A 20,402-nucleotide genomic window follows, 5' to 3' on the forward strand; every position below is an offset into this window, starting at 1 on the left:
CCACATATTCTTACATATGCACACTGACTGTGTTAGCCTATACATCACCCTGCACTGACTGTACATCACCCTGCACTGACTGTACATCACCCTGCACTGACTGTACTAGCCTGTACATCACCCTGCACTGACTGTACATCACCCTGCACTGACTGTACTAGCCTATACATCACCCTGCACTGACTGTAATAGCCTGTACATTACCCTGCACTGACTGTACATCACCCTGCACTGACTGTACTAGCCTATACATCACCCTGCACTGACTGTACTAGCCTGTACATTACCCTGCACTGACTGTACATCACCCTGCACTGACTGTACATCACCCTGCACTGACTGTACATCACCCTGCACTGACTGTACTAGCCTATACATCACCCTGCACTGACTGTACTAGCCTATACATCACCCTGCACTGACTGTACTAGCCTGTACATTACCCTGCACTGACTGTACATCACCCTGCACTGACTGTACTAGCCTATACATCACCCTGCACTGACTGTACTAGCCTATACATCAGCACTCTGAGATGCTTTATGAATACGGCCTGAATGCTCCCAGGGTTTAATGTAGCCAAGCTCTTTTCAGCCCGGTCTCAGTCTCAGTGAATGTCCTAGTCTGTTCCCAGATCAGTTTCTGCTGTCTTGCCAATCCCCTATGGTCATTGGGTTCAATAAGACTAGTCTGGTCCCAGGTCTGTTCGTGCTGTCTTGCCAACCCCCTATGGTCATTGGGTTCAATAAGACTAGTCTGGTCCCAGAACAGATTCTGCTGTCTTGCCAACCCCCTATGGTCATTGGGTTCAACAAGACTAGTCTGGTCCCAGGTCTGTTTCTGCTGTCTTGCCAACCCCTATGGTCATTGGGTTCAATAAGACTAGTCTGTTCCCAGATCAGTTTCTATTGTCTTGCCAACCCCTATGGTCATTGGGTTCAATAAGACTAGTCTGTTCCCAGATCAGTTTCTATTGTCTTGCCAACCCCTATGGTCATTGGGTTCAATAAGACTAGTCTGTTCCCAGATCAGTTTCTATTGTCTTGCCAACCCCTATGGTCATTGGGTTCAATAAGACTAGTCTGTTCCCAGATCAGTTTCTATTGTCTTGCCAACCCCTATGGTCATTGTCGTGACAAGATCGCACAAACCAGATGTCGGTCTCTCCTTGGACCCCAGATCCAGTGGTGTGTGACCCCTGTAAACTCCGGAACCCTTCACCCCATAACTCCTTGAACCCACAACCTCAGACACTCTGTTCCAATCTTGTCCCCATCCCTGGGAGTAGAGGGTCGGGGGCCTGGAAATAACCCTGGCAGGTCCAGGGGCCACACTACATAAACAAAGCCAGCATATACAGGCTGCATCCAAAAATGGCACCCTAGTCCCTATAAAGTGCCCTACTTTGACCAGGGTCCATAGAAAACAAGGGTGCCATTTGGGACATATCCAGTGGGACCCGGGCGCACAATTTGGCAGCGCATCCAGGGGCCAATCTAAGTAAACATCTTCCAGCACATACAGTGGGAAGTGGGAGCAGTATTTGGCACCGAAGCCCTATAATAAACAGACAGACGGCCCCGTGCTGGTGATGTTGCCAAGCGACTGGAAGGAAGAGGAAGTAGTGGAGTATAAACAGCCACTCACCACGGTTACGGCCGGGGTCGGGTTAGCTGAGGCATCCTCCAGTCGGCTCACACACACCACAAAACGCTCAGGAAACACACGCAGCTCTGGGGAGAAAACACACACATACATTATATATACACACATACACACACACACCGCATAACGCTCAGGAAACACGCAGCTCTGGGGAGAAAACACACACACACGATATATACACAAACACACACATTATGATAGTGGATATCCTAAATGGATTCTTGGTCAGATATCCAGCTGAATCAGGGTGAGGTTAGCAAGGCCAGATATCCACCTGAATCAGAGTGAGTTAAGGGTGAGGTTAGCAAGGCCAGATATCCAGCTGAATCAGGGTGAGGTTAGCAAGGCCAGATATCCAGCTGAATCAGAGTGAGTTAAGGGTGAGGTTAGCAAGGCCAGATATCCAGCTGAATCAGGGTGAGGTTAGCAAGGCCAGATATCCAGCTGAATCAGGGTGAGGTTAGCAAGGCCAGATATCCAGCTGAATCAGAGTGAGGTTAGCAAGGCCAGATATCCAGCTGAATCAGGGTGAGGTTAGCAAGGCCAGATATCCAGCTGAATAAGAGTGAGTTAAGGGTGAGGTTAGCAAGGCCAGATATCCAGCTGAATCAGGGTGAGGTTAGCAAGGCCAGATATCCAGCTGAATCAGGGTGAGGTTAGCAAGGCCAGATATCCACCTGAATCAGAGTGAGTTAAGGGTGAGGTTAGCAAGGCCAGATATCCAGCTGAATCAGGGTGAGGTTAGCAAGGCCAGATATCCAGCTGAATTAGGGTTAGGTTAGCAAGGCCAGATATCCAGCTGAATCAGGGTTAGGTTAGCAAGGCCAGATATCCAGCTGAATCAGGGTGAGGTTAGCAAGGCCAGATATCCAGCTGAATCAGAGTGAGGTTAGCAAGGCCAGATATCCAGCTGAATCAGGGTGAGGTTAGCAAGGCCAGATATCCAGCTGAATCAGGGTGAGATTAGCAAGGCCAGATATCCAGCTGAATCAGGGTGAGGTTAGCAAGGCCAGGTATCCAGCTGAATCAGAGTGAGGTTAGCAAGGCCAGATATCCAGCTGAATCAGGGTGAGGTTAGCAAGGCCAGATATCCAGCTGAATCAGAGTGAGGTTAGCAAGGCCAGATATCCAGCTGAATCAGAGTGAGGTTAGCAAGGCCATATATCCAGCTGAATCAGAGTGAGTTAAGGGTTAGGTTAGCAAGGCCAGATATCCAGCTGAATCAGGGTGAGGTTAGCAAGGCCAGATATCCAGCTGAATCAGAGTGAGGTTAGCAAGGCCAGATATCCAGCTGAATCAGGGTGAGGTTAGCAAGGCCAGATATCCAGCTGAATCAGGGTGAGGTTAGCAAGGCCAGGTATCCAGCTGAATCAGAGTGAGGTTAGCAAGGCCAGATATCCAGCTGAATCAGGGTGAGGTTAGCAAGGCCAGATATCCAGCTGAATCAGAGTGAGGTTAGCAAGGCCAGATATCCAGCTGAATCAGAGTGAGGTTAGCAAGGCCATATATCCAGCTGAATCAGAGTGAGTTAAGGGTTAGGTTAGCAAGGCCAGATATCCAGCTGAATCAGGGTGAGGTTAGCAAGGCCAGATATCCAGCTGAATCAGAGTGAGGTTAGCAAGGCCAGATATCCAGCTGAATCAGGGTGAGGTTAGCAAGGCCAGATATCCAGCTGAATAAGAGTGAGTTAAGGGTGAGGTTAGCAAGGCCAGATATCCAGCTGAATCAGGGTGAGGTTAGCAAGGCCAGATATCCAGCTGAATAAGAGTGAGTTAAGGGTGAGGTTAGCAAGGCCAGATATCCAGCTGAATCAGGGTGAGGTTAGCAAGGCCAGATATCCAGCTGAATCAGGGTGAGGTTAGCAAGGCCAGATATCCAGCTGAATAAGAGTGAGTTAAGGGTGAGGTTAGCAAGGACAGATATTTAAAAAAAACTCAAACCACAGATGTTTACAGATGTTTCCTGTGTGTGTGTGTGTGTGTGTGTGTGTGTGTGTGTGTGTCTGGCTCAGAACCACGTGAACAACAGCATATAATATGGAGCAACTTAGTCTAAAATTACAAATCACACTGTGTCCAAAATGGCACCACATTCCCTATATAGTACACTACTGCAGACCAGGACCCTATTCCCTATATAGTACACTACTGTAGACCAGGACCCTATTCCCTATATAGTACACTACTGTAGACCAGGGCCCTATTCCCTATATAGTACACTACTGTAGACCAGGACCCTATATAGTACACTATTGTAGACCAGGACCCTATTCCCTATATAGTACACTACTGTAGACCAGGACCCTATATAGTACACTACTGTAGGCCAGGGCCCTATAGAACCCTATTCCATATATAGTACACTACTGTAGACCAGGACCCTATTCCCTATATAGTACACTACTGTAGACCAGGACCCTATATAGTACACTACTTTAGACCAGGGCCCTATATAGTACACAACTGTAGACCAGGGCCCTATAGAACCCTATTCCCTATATAGTACACTACTGTAGACCAGGACCCTATTCCCTATATAGTACACTACTGTAGACCAGGACCCTATTCCCTATATAGTACACTACTTTAGACCAGGGCCCTATTCCCTATATAGTACACTACTGTAGACCAGGGCCCTATTCCCTATATAGTGCACTACTGTAGACCAGGACCCTATATAGTACACTACTTTAGACCAGGGCCCTATTCCCTATATAGTACACTACTGTAGACCAGGACCCTATATAGTACACTACTTTAGACCAGGGCCCTATTCCCTATATAGTACACTAATGTAGACCAGGACCCTATATAGTACACTACTGTAGACCAGGACCCTATATAGTACACTACTGTAGACCAGGGCGGTATATAGTACACTACTGTAGACCAGGACCCTATATAGTACACTACTGTAGACCAGGACCCTATATAGTACACTATTGTAGACCAGGACCCTATATAGTACACTACTGTAGACCAGGGCCCTATATAGTACACTACTGCAGACCAGGACCCTATATAGTACACTAGTGTAGACCAGGACCCTATATAGTACACTACTGTAGACCAGGGCCCTATATAGTACACTACTGCAGACCAGGACCCTATATAGTACACTACTGTAGACCAGGACCCTATATAGTACACTACTGTAGACCAGGGCCCTATTCCCTATATAGTACACTACTGTAGACCAGGGCCCTATATAGTACACTACTGTAGACCAGGACCCTATATAGTGCACTACTTTAGACCAGGGCCCTATTCCCTATATAGTACACTACTGTAGACCAGGACCCTATTCCCTATATAGTACACTACTGTAGACCAGGACCCTATTCCCTATATAGTACACTACTGTAGACCAGGACCCTATTCCCTATATAGTACACTACTGTAGACCAGGAGCCTATCCCCTATATAGTACACTACTGTAGACCAGGACCCTATATAGTACACTACTGCAGACCAGGACCCTATTCCCTATATAGTACACTACTGTAGATCAGGGCCCTATTCCCTATATAGTACACTATTGTAGACCAGGACCCTATTCCCTATATAGTGCACTACTTTAGACCAGGGCCCTATTCCCTATATAGTACACTATTGTAGACCAGGGCCCTATTCCCTATATAGTACACTACTGTAGACCAGGACCCTATTCCCTATATAGTACACTACTGTAGACCAGGGCCCTATTCCCTATATAGTACACTACTGTAGACCAGGACCCTATATAGTACACTACTGTAGACCAGGACCCTATATAGTACACTACTGTAGACCAGGACCCTATATAGTACACTACTGTAGACCAGGACCCTATATAGTGCACTACTGTAGACCAGGACCCTATATAGTACACTACTGCAGACCAGGACCCTATATAGTACACTACTGTAGACCGGGACCCTATATAGTACACTACTGTAGACCAGGGCCCTATTCCCTATATAGTACACTACTGTAGACCAGGACCCTATATAGTACACTACTGTAGACCAGGACCCTATTCCCTATATAGTACACTATTGTAGACCAGGACCCTATTCCCTATATAGTACACTACTGTAGACCAGGACCCTATAGAATAACCACACTGCTTAACAGACCAATATACACAGTAGAGTCAGATGAATATTGTCCAGTCTACCTAGACTTCCATTAGAATAACCACACTGCTTAACAGACCAATATACACAGTAGAGTCAGATGAATATTGTCCAGTCTACCTAGACTTCCATTAGAATAACCACAGTGCTTAACAGACCAATATACACAGTAGAGTCAGATTAATATTGTCCAGTCTACCTAGACTTCCATTAGAATAACCACACTGCTTAACAGACCAATATACACAGTAGAGATGAATATTGTCCAGTCTACCTAGACTTTCATTAGAATAACCACACTGCTTAACAGACCAATATACACAGTAGAGTCAGATTAATATTGTCCAGTCTACCTAGACTTCCATTAGAATAACCACACTGCTTAACAGACCAATATACACAGTAGAGTCAGATTAATATTGTCCAGTCTACCTAGACTTCCAATAGAATAACCACACTGCTTAACAGACCAATATACACAGTAGAGATGAATATTGTCCAGTCTACCTAGACTTTCATTAGAATAACCACAGTGCTTAACAGACCAATATACACAGTAGAGATGAATATTGTCCAGTCTACCTAGACTTTCATTAGAATAACCACACTGCTTAACAGACCAATATACACAGTAGAGATGAATATTGTCCAGTCTACCTAGACTTCCATTAGAATAACCACACTGCTTAACAGACCAATATACACAGTAGAGATGAATATTGTCCAGTCTACCTAGACTTTCATTAGAATAACCACACTGCTTAACAGACCAATATACACAGTAGAGTCAGATGAATATTGTCCAGTCTACCTAGACTTTCATCAGAATAACCACACTGCTTAACAGACCAATATACACAGTAGAGTCAGATGAATATTGTCCAGTCTACCTAGACTTTCATCAGAATAACCACACTGCTTAACAGACCAATGCATTCGGCAGACCAGTGCATTCAGGAAGGTATTCAGACCACTATACAGTCATCATGTTGCCTATGCCTGATATAAAACAGTGCATTCAGGAAGGTATTCAGACCACTATACAGTCATCATGTTGCCTATGTCTGATATAAAACAGTGCATTCGGGAAGGTATTCAGACCACTATACAGTCATCATGTTGCCTATGCCTGATATAAAACAGTGCATTCGGGAAGGTATTCAGACCACTATACAGTCATCATGTTGCCTATGCCTGATATAAAACAGTGCATTCAGGAAGGTATTCAGACCACTATACAGTCATCATGTTGCCTATGCCTGATATAAAACAGTGCATTCAGGAAGGTATTCAGACCACTATACAGTCATCATGTTGCCTATGCCTGATATAAAACAGTGCATTCAGGAAGGTATTCAGACCACTATACAGTCATCATGTTGCCTATGCCTGATATAAAACAGTGCATTCGGGAAGGTATTCAGACCACTATACAGTCATCATGTTGCCTATGTCTGATATAAAACAGTGCATTCGGGAAGGTATTCAGACCACTATACAGTCATCATGTTGCCTATGTCTGATATAAAACAGTGCATTCAGGAAGGTATTCAGACCACTATACAGTCATCATGTTGCCTATGTCTGATATAAAACAGTGCATTCAGGAAGGTATTCAGACCACTACACAGTCATCATGTTGCCTATGTCTGATATAAAACAGTGCATTCAGGAAGGTATTCAGACCACTATACAGTCATCATGTTGCCTATGTCTGATATAAAACAGTGCATTCAGGAAGGTATTCAGACCACTATACAGTCATCATGTTGCCTATGCCTGATATAAACAGTGCATTCGGGAAGGTATTCAGACCACTATACAGTCATCATGTTGCCTATGCCTGATATAAAACAGTGCATTCGGGAAGGTATTCAGACCACTATACAGTCATCATGTTGCCTATGCCTGATATAAAACAGTGCATTCGGGAAGGTATTCAGACCACTATACAGTCATCATGTTGCCTATGTCTGATATAAAACAGTGCATTCAGGAAGGTATTCAGACCACTATACAGTCATCATGTTGCCTATGCCTGATATAAAACAGTGCATTCAGGAAGGTATTCAGACCACTATACAGTCATCATGTTGCCTATGCCTGATATAAAACAGTGCATTCAGGAAGGTATTCAGACCACTATACAGTCATCATGTTGCCTATGCCTGATATAAAACAGTGCATTCAGGAAGGTATTCAGACCACTATACAGTCATCATGTTGCCTATGCCTGATATAAAACAGTGCATTCAGGAAGGTATTCAGACCACTATACAGTCATCATGTTGCCTATGCCTGATATAAAACAGTGCATTCAGGAAGGTATTCAGACCACTATACAGTCATCATGTTGCCTATGCCTGATATAAAACAGTGCATTCAGGAAGGTATTCAGACCACTATACAGTCATCATGTTGCCTATGCCTGATATAAAACAGTACATTCAGGAAGGTATTCAGACCACTATACAGTCATCATGTTGCCTATGTCTGATATAAAACAGTGCATTCGGGAAGGTATTCAGACCACTATACAGTCATCATGTTGCCTATGTCTGATATAAAACAGTGCATTCAGGAAGGTATTCAGACCACTATACAGTCATCATGTTGCCTATGTCTGATATAAACAGTGCATTCGGGAAGGTGTTCAGACCACTATACAGTCATCATGTTGCCTATGCCTGATATAAAACAGTGCATTCAGGAAGGTATTCAGACCACTACACAGTCATCATGTTGCCTATGCCTGATATAAACAGTGCATTCGGAAGGTATTCAGACCACTACACAGTCATCATGTTGCCTATGCCTGATATAAACAGTGCATTCAGGAAGGTATTCAGACCACTACACAGTCATCATGTTGCCTATGTCTGATATAAACAGTGCATTCGGAAGGTATTCAGACCACTTCACAGTCATCATGTTGCCTATGTCTGATATAAACAGTGCATTCAGGAAGGTATTCAGACCACTTCACAGTCATCATGTTGCCTATGTCTGATATAAACAGTGCATTCGGAAGGTATTCAGACCACTTCACAGTCATCATGTTGCCTATGTCTGATATAAACAGTGCATTCAGGAAGGTATTCAGACATCTTCACAGTCATCATGTTGCCTATGTCTGATATAAACAGTGCATTCGGAAGGTATTCAGACCACTATACAGTCATCATGTTGCCTATGCCTGATATAAAACAGTGCATTCAGGAAGGTATTCAGACCACTTCACAGTCATCATGTTGCCTATGTCTGATATAAAACAGTGCATTCGGAAGGTATTCAGACCACTACACAGTCATCATGTTGCCTATGTCTGATATAAAACAGTGCATTCAGGAAGGTATTCAGACATCTTCACAGTCATCATGTTGCCTATGTCTGATATAAAACAGTGCATTCAGGAAGGTATTCAGACCACTACACAGTCATCATGTTGCCTATGCCTGATATAAACAGTGCATTCGGAAGGTATTCAGACCACTATACAGTCATCATGTTGCCTATGTCTGATATAAAACAGTGCATTCAGGAAGGTATTCAGACCACTACACAGTCATCATGTTGCCTATGCCTGATATAAACAGTGCATTCGGAAGGTATTCAGACCACTATACAGTCATCATGTTGCCTATGTCTGATATAAAACAGTGCATTCAGGAAGGTATTCAGACCACTATACAGTCATCATGTTGCCTATGCCTGATATAAAACAGTGCATTCAGGAAGGTATTCAGACCACTATACAGTCATCATGTTGCCTATGCCTGATATAAAACAGTGCATTCAGGAAGGTATTCAGACCACTATACAGTCATCATGTTGCCTATGCCTGATATAAAACAGTGCATTCAGGAAGGTATTCAGACCACTATACAGTCATCATGTTGCCTATGCCTGATATAAAACAGTGCATTCAGGAAGGTATTCAGACCACTATACAGTCATCATGTTGCCTATGCCTGATATAAAACAGTGCATTCAGGAAGGTATTCAGACCACTATACAGTCATCATGTTGCCTATGCCTGATATAAAACAGTGCATTCAGGAAGGTATTCAGACCACTATACAGTCATCATGTTGCCTATGCCTGATATAAAACAGTACATTCAGGAAGGTATTCAGACCACTATACAGTCATCATGTTGCCTATGTCTGATATAAAACAGTGCATTCGGGAAGGTATTCAGACCACTATACAGTCATCATGTTGCCTATGTCTGATATAAAACAGTGCATTCAGGAAGGTATTCAGACCACTATACAGTCATCATGTTGCCTATGTCTGATATAAAACAGTGCATTCAGGAAGGTATTCAGACCACTACACAGTCATCATGTTGCCTATGTCTGATATAAAACAGTGCATTCAGGAAGGTATTCAGACCACTATACAGTCATCATGTTGCCTATGTCTGATATAAAACAGTGCATTCAGGAAGGTATTCAGACCACTATACAGTCATCATGTTGCCTATGCCTGATATAAACAGTGCATTCGGGAAGGTATTCAGACCACTATACAGTCATCATGTTGCCTATGCCTGATATAAAACAGTGCATTCGGGAAGGTATTCAGACCACTATACAGTCATCATGTTGCCTATGCCTGATATAAAACAGTGCATTCGGGAAGGTATTCAGACCACTATACAGTCATCATGTTGCCTATGTCTGATATAAAACAGTGCATTCAGGAAGGTATTCAGACCACTATACAGTCATCATGTTGCCTATGCCTGATATAAAACAGTGCATTCAGGAAGGTATTCAGACCACTATACAGTCATCATGTTGCCTATGCCTGATATAAAACAGTGCATTCAGGAAGGTATTCAGACCACTATACAGTCATCATGTTGCCTATGCCTGATATAAAACAGTGCATTCAGGAAGGTATTCAGACCACTATACAGTCATCATGTTGCCTATGCCTGATATAAAACAGTGCATTCAGGAAGGTATTCAGACCACTATACAGTCATCATGTTGCCTATGCCTGATATAAAACAGTGCATTCAGGAAGGTATTCAGACCACTATACAGTCATCATGTTGCCTATGCCTGATATAAAACAGTGCATTCAGGAAGGTATTCAGACCACTATACAGTCATCATGTTGCCTATGCCTGATATAAAACAGTACATTCAGGAAGGTATTCAGACCACTACACAGTCATCATGTTGCCTATGTCTGATATAAACAGTGCATTCGGAAGGTATTCAGACCACTTCACAGTCATCATGTTGCCTATGTCTGATATAAACAGTGCATTCAGGAAGGTATTCAGACCACTTCACAGTCATCATGTTGCCTATGTCTGATATAAACAGTGCATTCGGAAGGTATTCAGACCACTTCACAGTCATCATGTTGCCTATGTCTGATATAAACAGTGCATTCAGGAAGGTATTCAGACATCTTCACAGTCATCATGTTGCCTATGTCTGATATAAACAGTGCATTCGGAAGGTATTCAGACCACTATACAGTCATCATGTTGCCTATGCCTGATATAAAACAGTGCATTCAGGAAGGTATTCAGACCACTTCACAGTCATCATGTTGCCTATGTCTGATATAAAACAGTGCATTCGGAAGGTATTCAGACCACTACACAGTCATCATGTTGCCTATGTCTGATATAAAACAGTGCATTCAGGAAGGTATTCAGACATCTTCACAGTCATCATGTTGCCTATGTCTGATATAAAACAGTGCATTCAGGAAGGTATTCAGACCACTACACAGTCATCATGTTGCCTATGCCTGATATAAACAGTGCATTCGGAAGGTATTCAGACCACTATACAGTCATCATGTTGCCTATGTCTGATATAAAACAGTGCATTCAGGAAGGTATTCAGACCACTACACAGTCATCATGTTGCCTATGCCTGATATAAACAGTGCATTCGGAAGGTATTCAGACCACTATACAGTCATCATGTTGCCTATGTCTGATATAAAACAGTGCATTCAGGAAGGTATTCAGACCACTATACAGTCATCATGTTGCCTATGCCTGATATAAAACAGTGCATTCAGGAAGGTATTCAGACCACTATACAGTCATCATGTTGCCTATGCCTGATATAAAACAGTGCATTCAGGAAGGTATTCAGACCACTATACAGTCATCATGTTGCCTATGCCTGATATAAAACAGTGCATTCAGGAAGGTATTCAGACCACTATACAGTCATCATGTTGCCTATGCCTGATATAAAACAGTGCATTCAGGAAGGTATTCAGACCACTATACAGTCATCATGTTGCCTATGCCTGATATAAAACAGTGCATTCAGGAAGGTATTCAGACCACTATACAGTCATCATGTTGCCTATGCCTGATATAAAACAGTGCATTCAGGAAGGTATTCAGACCACTATACAGTCATCATGTTGCCTATGCCTGATATAAAACAGTACATTCAGGAAGGTATTCAGACCACTATACAGTCATCATGTTGCCTATGTCTGATATAAAACAGTGCATTCGGGAAGGTATTCAGACCACTTCACAGTCATCATGTTGCCTATGTCTGATATAAACAGTGCATTTGGAAGGTATTCAGACCACTTCACAGTCATCATGTTGCCTATGTCTGATATAAACAGTGCATTCAGGAAGGTATTCAGACATCTTCACAGTCATCATGTTGCCTATGTCTGATATAAACAGTGCATTCGGAAGGTATTCAGACCACTATACAGTCATCATGTTGCCTATGCCTGATATAAAACAGTGCATTCAGGAAGGTATTCAGACCACTTCACAGTCATCATGTTGCCTATGTCTGATATAAAACAGTGCATTCGGAAGGTATTCAGACCACTACACAGTCATCATGTTGCCTATGTCTGATATAAAACAGTGCATTCAGGAAGGTATTCAGACATCTTCACAGTCATCATGTTGCCTATGTCTGATATAAAACAGTGCATTCAGGAAGGTATTCAGACCACTACACAGTCATCATGTTGCCTATGCCTGATATAAACAGTGCATTCGGAAGGTATTCAGACCACTATACAGTCATCATGTTGCCTATGTCTGATATAAAACAGTGCATTCAGGAAGGTATTCAGACCACTACACAGTCATCATGTTGCCTATGCCTGATATAAAACAGTGCATTCGGGAAGGTATTCAGACCACTATACAGTCATCATGTTGCCTATGTCTGATATAAACAGTGCATTCAGAAGGTATTCAGACCACTACACAGTCATCATGTTGCCTATGTCTGATATAAACAGTGCATTCAGGAAGGTATTCAGACCACTATACAGTCATCATGTTGCCTATGCCTGATATAAACAGTGCATTCGGAAGGTATTCAGACCACTACACAGTCATCATGTTGCCTATGCCTGATATAAAACAGTGCATTCAGAAAGGTATTCAGACCACTACACAGTCATCATGTTGCCTATGCCTGATATAAAACAGTGCATTCAGGAAGGTATTCAGACCACTACACAGTCATCATGTTGCCTATGTCTGATATAAACAGTGCATTCAGGAAGGTATTCAGACCACTTCCTGTTTTCCACATTTTGTTACAGCCTTATTCTAAAATGGATTCAATTATTTCCCCCCCCCCCTAATCAATCGACACACAATACCCAATAATGACAGAGTGAAAACAGGTTTAGACATTTTTGCAAATGTATAATTTTTTTTTTAAGAACTTGAGGCTGTAATCGCTTCCAAAGGTCATTCAACAAAGTACTGAGTGAAGGGTCTGAATACTTCTGTAAATGTGATATTTCTCTTTATTTATTTATTTTAATCAAATTGATAAAAACCTGTATTTGCTTTGTCATTATAGGGTAGTGTGTGTAGATTGATGAGGGAACTAAAAACGTTAGTCCATTTTAGAATAAGGCTGTAACGTAACAAAATGTGGAAAAGGGGTATAAATACTTTTGAATGCACTGAAGGCCTTCCCATTGGATTGCCATTCTGTTGTTTTTCAAATGAAGGACTGGGACTTCAATAGTGTGAGTTGTTGAGTGAATCTGTCAACTCAGCCTTTGACATGTCAGTTCTCAGTCCTCAGATATGAACTTTACTGACAGGTCTGGGGTCAGCTTAGGACAGTGTTCTTCTTCAGGGAAACAATATTAAGGGTTCCAAGAGGAAGAGTTCCATTTGGGAGGAAGAAGACCATGAAAGTGTTCCAAGAGGAAGAGTTCCATTTGGGAGGAAGAGGACCATGAAAGTGTTCCAAGAGGAAGAGTTCCATTTGGGAGGAAGAGGACCATGAAAGTGTTCCAAGAGGAAGAGTTCCATTTGGGAGGAAGAGGACCATGAAAGTGTTCCAAGAGGAAGAGTTCCATTTGGGAGGAAGAGGACCATGAAAGTGTTCCAAGAGGAAGGGGACATGTAGGTGCCATGAATAAGGTCAGGGGCAGGAGATGGGCCATGGAGATGTAACATTATCGTTCTCACAGCCCTCCTATAGAAGGAAAGGGCCTCCCAGCTCTTTACGGTCTCAGTAAGGAGGCCCTTAAGGGACAACCTTAACACCAGACTAAGGAGGCCCTCCAGGGACAAACAACGCCAGACTAAGGAGGCCCTCCAGGGACAAACTTAAAGCCAGACTAAGGAGGCCCTCCAGGGACAAACTTAACAGCAGGATGTTCTCAAGCACGCCAATGGCCATAGCAGGTCGGGTCAGGATGTTAAAACAAGTGAAGGAGAGACCTTTTTGCAAGGTAGATTGTGTACACTCACTGCTTTGCAAAAGCACATACAGCACCTGTCAAAAGTTTGGACACACCTTCTCATTCAAGGGATTTTGTATTATTTTCTACATTGTAAAATAATAGTGAAGACATCAAAACTATGAAATAACACATATGGAATCATGTAGTAACCAAAAGAGTGATAAACAAAACTAAATATATTTTATATTTGAGATTCTTCAAAGTAGCCACCCTTTGCCTTGAAGACAGCTTTGCACACTATTGGCATTCTCTCAACCAGCTTCATGAGGTAGTCACCTGGAATGCATTTCAATTTGTATATTATTTGAGTTATTTAAATGTTTATTTAACTAGGCAAGTCAGTTTGGAACAAATTATTATTTACAATGAAGGCCAAGCCATAACCCGGACGACGCTGGGCCAATTGTGCCCCGCCTTATGGGACTCCCAATCACGGCCGGTTGTGAAACAGCCTGGAATCAAACCAGGTCTGTAGCGACGCTTCTAGCACTGAGATGCAGTGCCTTAGACCGCTGCGCCACTCGGGAGCACCCCAATTAATCGGTGTGCCTTGTTAAAAGTACATTTGTGGAATTTCTTTCCTGCCTAATGTGTTTGACACAATAACAACGTAGGGGTGGTATACAGAAGATAGCCCTATTTGGTAAAAGACCAAGTCCATATTATGGCAAGAACAGCTCAAATAAGCAAAGAGAAACACCAGTCCATCATTACTTTAAGACATGAAGGTCAGTCAATCCAGAAAATTTCAAGAACTTCTAAAGTGCAGTCGCAAAAACAATCAAGGGCTATGATGAAACTGACTCTCATGAGGATCACCACAGGAAAGGAAGACCCAGAGTTACCTCTGCTGCAGAGGATACGTTCATTAGAGTTAACAGCATCTCAGACATTGCAGCCCAAATAAATGCTTCAGAGTTCAAGTAACAGACATCTGAACATCAACTGTTCAGAGGAGACTGCGTGAATCAGGCCTTCATGGTCGAATAGGTGCAAATAAACCACTACTAAAGGACACCAATAAGAAGAGACTTGCTTGGGCCAAGAAACACGAGGACTGGACATTAGACCGGTGGACATCTTCCTTTGTTCTGGTGTCCAAATTTTTTATTTTTTGTTCCAACCGCTGTGTCTTTGTGAGACACAGAGTAGGTGAACGGATGATCTCCACATGTGTGGTTCCCACCGTGAAGCATGGAGGAGGAGGTGTGATGGTGCTTTGTTGGTGACACTGTGTGATTTATTTAGAATTCAAGGCACACTTAACCGTCATGGCTACCACAGCATTCTGCAGTGACACGCCATCCCATCGGGTTTGCTTTTAGTGGGACTATCATTTGTTTTTCAACAGGACAATGACTCAAAACACACCTCAAGGCTATTTAATGTCTATTTGACCAAGAAGGAGAGTGATGGAGTGCTGCATCAGATGACCTAGCCTCCACAATCACCCGACCTCAACCCAATTGAGAAGGTTTGGGATGAGTTGGACTGCAGAGTGAAAGAAAAGCAGCCAACAAGTGCTCAGCATATGTGGGAACTCCTTCAAGACCGTTGAATAATAATTCCTCATGAAGCTGGTTGAGAGAATGTCAAGAGTGTGCAAAGCTGTCAACAAGGCAAAGGGTGGCTACTTTGAAGAATCTAAAATATATTTTGACTTGTTCAACACTTTTTTGGTTACTACATGATTCCATATGTGTCATTTTATAGTTTTGATGTCTTCACTATTATTCTACAATGTAGAAAACCGTAAAAATAAAGAAAAACCCTTGAATGAGGACGTGTGTCCAAAACTGTTGACTGGTAGTGTATATAAAGATGATTTATGAGTTCAAGGGTCTTTAAGGGCACGTACAAGCCATCCTTTCTCCTGAACTCTTTTCAATATAGACGTGGTATACGTTCAAATCAGCACTGAAGCAAATGACGGGTCTGCTTGAACTGAACTAGAGTCCTGTCCAGGGGGTAGTAAATAAGAATTTGTTCTTAACTGACTTGCCTTGTTAAATTAAAAAAAACAGTTGAGATGTGTATGTTACTTGAACTCTGTGAAGCATTTATTTGGGCTGGTATTTGCGACTGCACTTGAAGAAACTTTCAAAGTTCTTGAAATTTTCCAGATTGACTGACCATGTCTTCAAGTACAACAGTAAGGTATTTGCTTTTTGGGGGGAGGGGTTGCACACACACACACACACAAATATTAGTCAAGGGACAATCTTATCTGCCCACCATCTCAGTGCACTCTTCGGCACACTATGGGCCACTCTGGCTTAGACAAGGCTTACATGAACTGCAGTGGTTGAGATGGTAACAGAAGTGAGATGGACACAACAGAAGAGGCCACCCTCTCGAACATGATTTAATATACCTTCCAGAGTTAGGGTCAAAACCATTTTCAATTCCAGTCAATTCAAAAAGTAAACCAAATTCCAAATTGTCCTCATTGAAAAACATTGAAGAGAATAGGATATTCAGTGCGCTTCCTGAATTGAAATGAAATTTGACCCCAACCCTGATACCTACCAGTACCTCCATACTGCTTACTAAGAGGACCATCCTAGGTTTAACATATGTGAATACCTACCATACTGCTGCTTGACAATACACTGCAGATATAAACTAGGTGATTTACCAACCTCCATACTGCTGCTTGACAATACACTGCAGATATAAACTAGGTGATTTACCAACCTCCATACTGCTGCTTGACAATACACTGCAGATATAAACTAGGTGATTTACCAACCTCCATACTGCTGCTTGACAATACACTGCAGATATAAACTAGGTGATTACCAACCTCCATACTGCTGCTTGACAATACACTGCAGATATAAACTAGGTGATTACCAACCTCCATACTGCTGCTTGACAATACACTGCAGATATAAACTAGGTGATTTACCAACCTCCATACTGCTGCTTGACAATACACTGCAGGTATAAACTAGGTGATTTACCAACCTCCATACTGCTGCTTGACAATACACTGCAGATATAAACTAGGTGATTTACCAACCTCCATACTGCTGCTTGACAATACACTGCAGATATAAACTAGGTGATTTACCAACCTCCATTCTGCTGCTTGACAATACACTGCAGATATAAACTAGGTGATTTACCAACCTCCATACTGCTGCTTGACAATACACTGCAGATATAAACTAGGTGATTTACCAACCTCCATTCTGCTGCTTGACAATACACTGCAGATATAAACTAGGTGATTTACCAACCTCCATACTGCTGCTTGACAATACACTGCAGATATAAACTAGGTGATTTACCAACCTCCATACTGCTGCTTGACAATACACCGCAGATATAAACTAGGTGATTTACCAACCTCCATACTGCTGCTTGACAATACACCTCAGGTTGAAATGTCTCTTCACAAAGTTGGCCACCAGGCTAACTCTTCTCCCTGTGAAAGAAAACAAGCAGGTATAAGATTAAAAACCAAAAGAAAAACATGTTTTAAGTGAGAATAGTCGTTGGTCTAGAGCTGAAAAAGAAAGGAAACTCACATGAGCACCACAATGCCTACTCCACCCATGCTCTACCAAGGTTTTACAGCACACAGCGTTGACCTACTACAGAAGCTATGTTGGTATTGTACTTCAGACTGTGTGTAGGCAGATTGCTTAGGATTCAAACCTCTTCAAAACAGCCTGATTCATGCTCTTAGAGGAGGTGCTTCCACGATAACGTGATTTGTACCGCTTGCAAGGTAAAGTATAGGATTCTTCACACAATACAGTAAGACATTATCCCTTTACGCTACTTTTTCATGCTTTGCATTATCTTTTAAAATGAAAGCAAGCGTCGCTTGTACGCTTGATTGAGCTGTTTTGTCTTGTAGTAATGTTGTGTATGCCTGTATTTCCTTAAACCTTTATTTTAGCAAAACATATCCTTGAAAAAAACAAAAAACATAATACCATCCTTTATTGGTCAGTAGGTGCCCAACATAACAGGTGGTGGCGTGTTGAACACAGTAGCTCAGATAGAGAAATCAGGAATGCAGACAGGCTCTAACTGTTAGCTTACCTGTGTAATATTGACATAAGGTTAGCTTACCTGTGTAATATTGACATAAGGTTAGCTTACCTGTGTAATATTGACATAAGGTTAGCTTACCTGTGTAATATTGACATAAGGTTAGCTTACCTGTGTAATATTGACATAAGGTTAGCTTACCTGTGTAATATTGACATAAGGTTAGCTTATCTGTGTAATATTGACATAAGGTTAGCTTATCTGTGTAATATTGACATAAGGTTAGCTTACCTGTGTAATATTGACATAAGGTTAGCTTACCTGTGTAATATTGACATAAGGTTAGCTTACCTGTGTAATATTGACATAAGGTTAGCTTACCTGTGTAATATTGACATAAGGTTAGCTTATCTGTGTAATATTGACATAAGGTTAGCTTACCTGTGTAATATTGACATAAGGTTAGCTTACCTGTGTAATATTGACATAAGGTTAGCTTACCTGTGTAATATTGACATAAGGTTAGCTTACCTGTGTAATATTGACATGAGGTTAGCTTACCTGTGTAATATTGACATAAGGTTAGCTTACCTGTGTAATATTGACATGAGGTTAGCTTATCTGTGTAATATTGACATAAGGTTAGCTTACCTGTGTAATATTGACATAAGGTTAGCTTATCTGTGTAATATTGACATAAGGTTAGCTTACCTGTGTAATATTGACATAAGGTTAGCTTACCTGTGTAATATTGACATGAGGTTAGCTTATCTGTGTAATATTGACATAAGGTTAGCTTACCTGTGTAATATTGACATGAGGTTAGCTTACCTGTGTAATATTGACATAAGGTTAGCTTACCTGTTTAATATTGACATAAGGTTAGCTTACCTGTGTAATATTGACATAAGGTTAGCTTACCTGTGTAATATTGACATAAGGTTAGCTTACCTGTTTAATATTGACATAAGGTTAGCTTACCTGTTTAATATTGACATAAGGTTAGCTTACCTGTGTAATATTGACATAAGGTTAGCTTACCTGTGTAATATTGACATAAGGTTAGCTTACCTGTGTAATATTGACATAAGGTTAGCTTACCTGTGTAATATTGACATAAGGTTAGCTTACCTGTGTAATATTGACATAAGGTTAGCTTACCTGTGTAATATTGACATATGCTCAGAGCCACTTGTGTTTCAAACAGGGTCCTGTTTAATCAATTTCTGTGCTGATCAATGGACAATACGTTACATCTACGTCACAATATTTTTTGCTTAAAGTTATGTTTTGTACTTGTCAAAAACTATAAACGAAAGAATGGCGAAAAAATATCTCCTCCGGGAGGCGAACCCGCAATTTTCTGATCCACAAGCGGTAACTGTAACCATTACACCAGCCAAACTCAACTGGTGGACCGTGGTCCAGGTCTGGACCCAGAGAATGGTCAATCCGGACTGGACAACATTGCATTTTTTTTTTTAAATATAAAAGTCAATACATTATTTTTTACAGCTTTAAAAAAAAAAAAAATACCGGGTACAGTAGCCTCTAACTCAGCAACCTCTCTTTTTCTCTCAAAGCAATGTCCACCTCTACTATTGCCCTGTCTAATCCAATCGTGTGGTTATATGCAAATACAAGAGGCCGCGTCTTACCCAATCACATTCATCCAAAATATCTTCCGTGGAAACTTGGAACAAGCTGGCAGAAAGATTTGACCGCTGTTTAACTGTTAATATCACAGTTAGAAGCAGTGTAGTTATCAGCATCTTTGCTAATATGGCTTGTTCAACAAAAAACGGAAAAAAATTGGCTCTGAAAACTGTATATTCAAAGACGAGTGGACGGAACAGTGTTT

The 20,402-nt window shown here is 41.8% G+C and overlaps 1 long non-coding RNA gene across 1 annotated transcript in view; it reads right to left on the reverse strand.

The window, feature by feature from the left end:
- The window catches only part of LOC120038492, a 65,061-nt gene extending 47,094 nt beyond the window's left edge, over positions 1 to 17,967 (reverse strand). The window contains exons 1-2 of the long non-coding RNA XR_005475092.1: positions 17,889 to 17,967; positions 1,648 to 1,733 (exon numbers count right to left, since the gene is read on the reverse strand). This is a non-coding gene — a long non-coding RNA (uncharacterized LOC120038492). The remainder of the gene's footprint in view (positions 1 to 1,647; positions 1,734 to 17,888) is intronic.
- Between the last annotated feature and the right edge of the window lie 2,435 nt (positions 17,968 to 20,402).

This window comes from Salvelinus namaycush, unplaced genomic scaffold, assembly GCF_016432855.1.
Source record: "Salvelinus namaycush isolate Seneca unplaced genomic scaffold, SaNama_1.0 Scaffold222, whole genome shotgun sequence".
Lineage (NCBI taxonomy): Eukaryota > Metazoa > Chordata > Actinopteri > Salmoniformes > Salmonidae > Salvelinus > Salvelinus namaycush.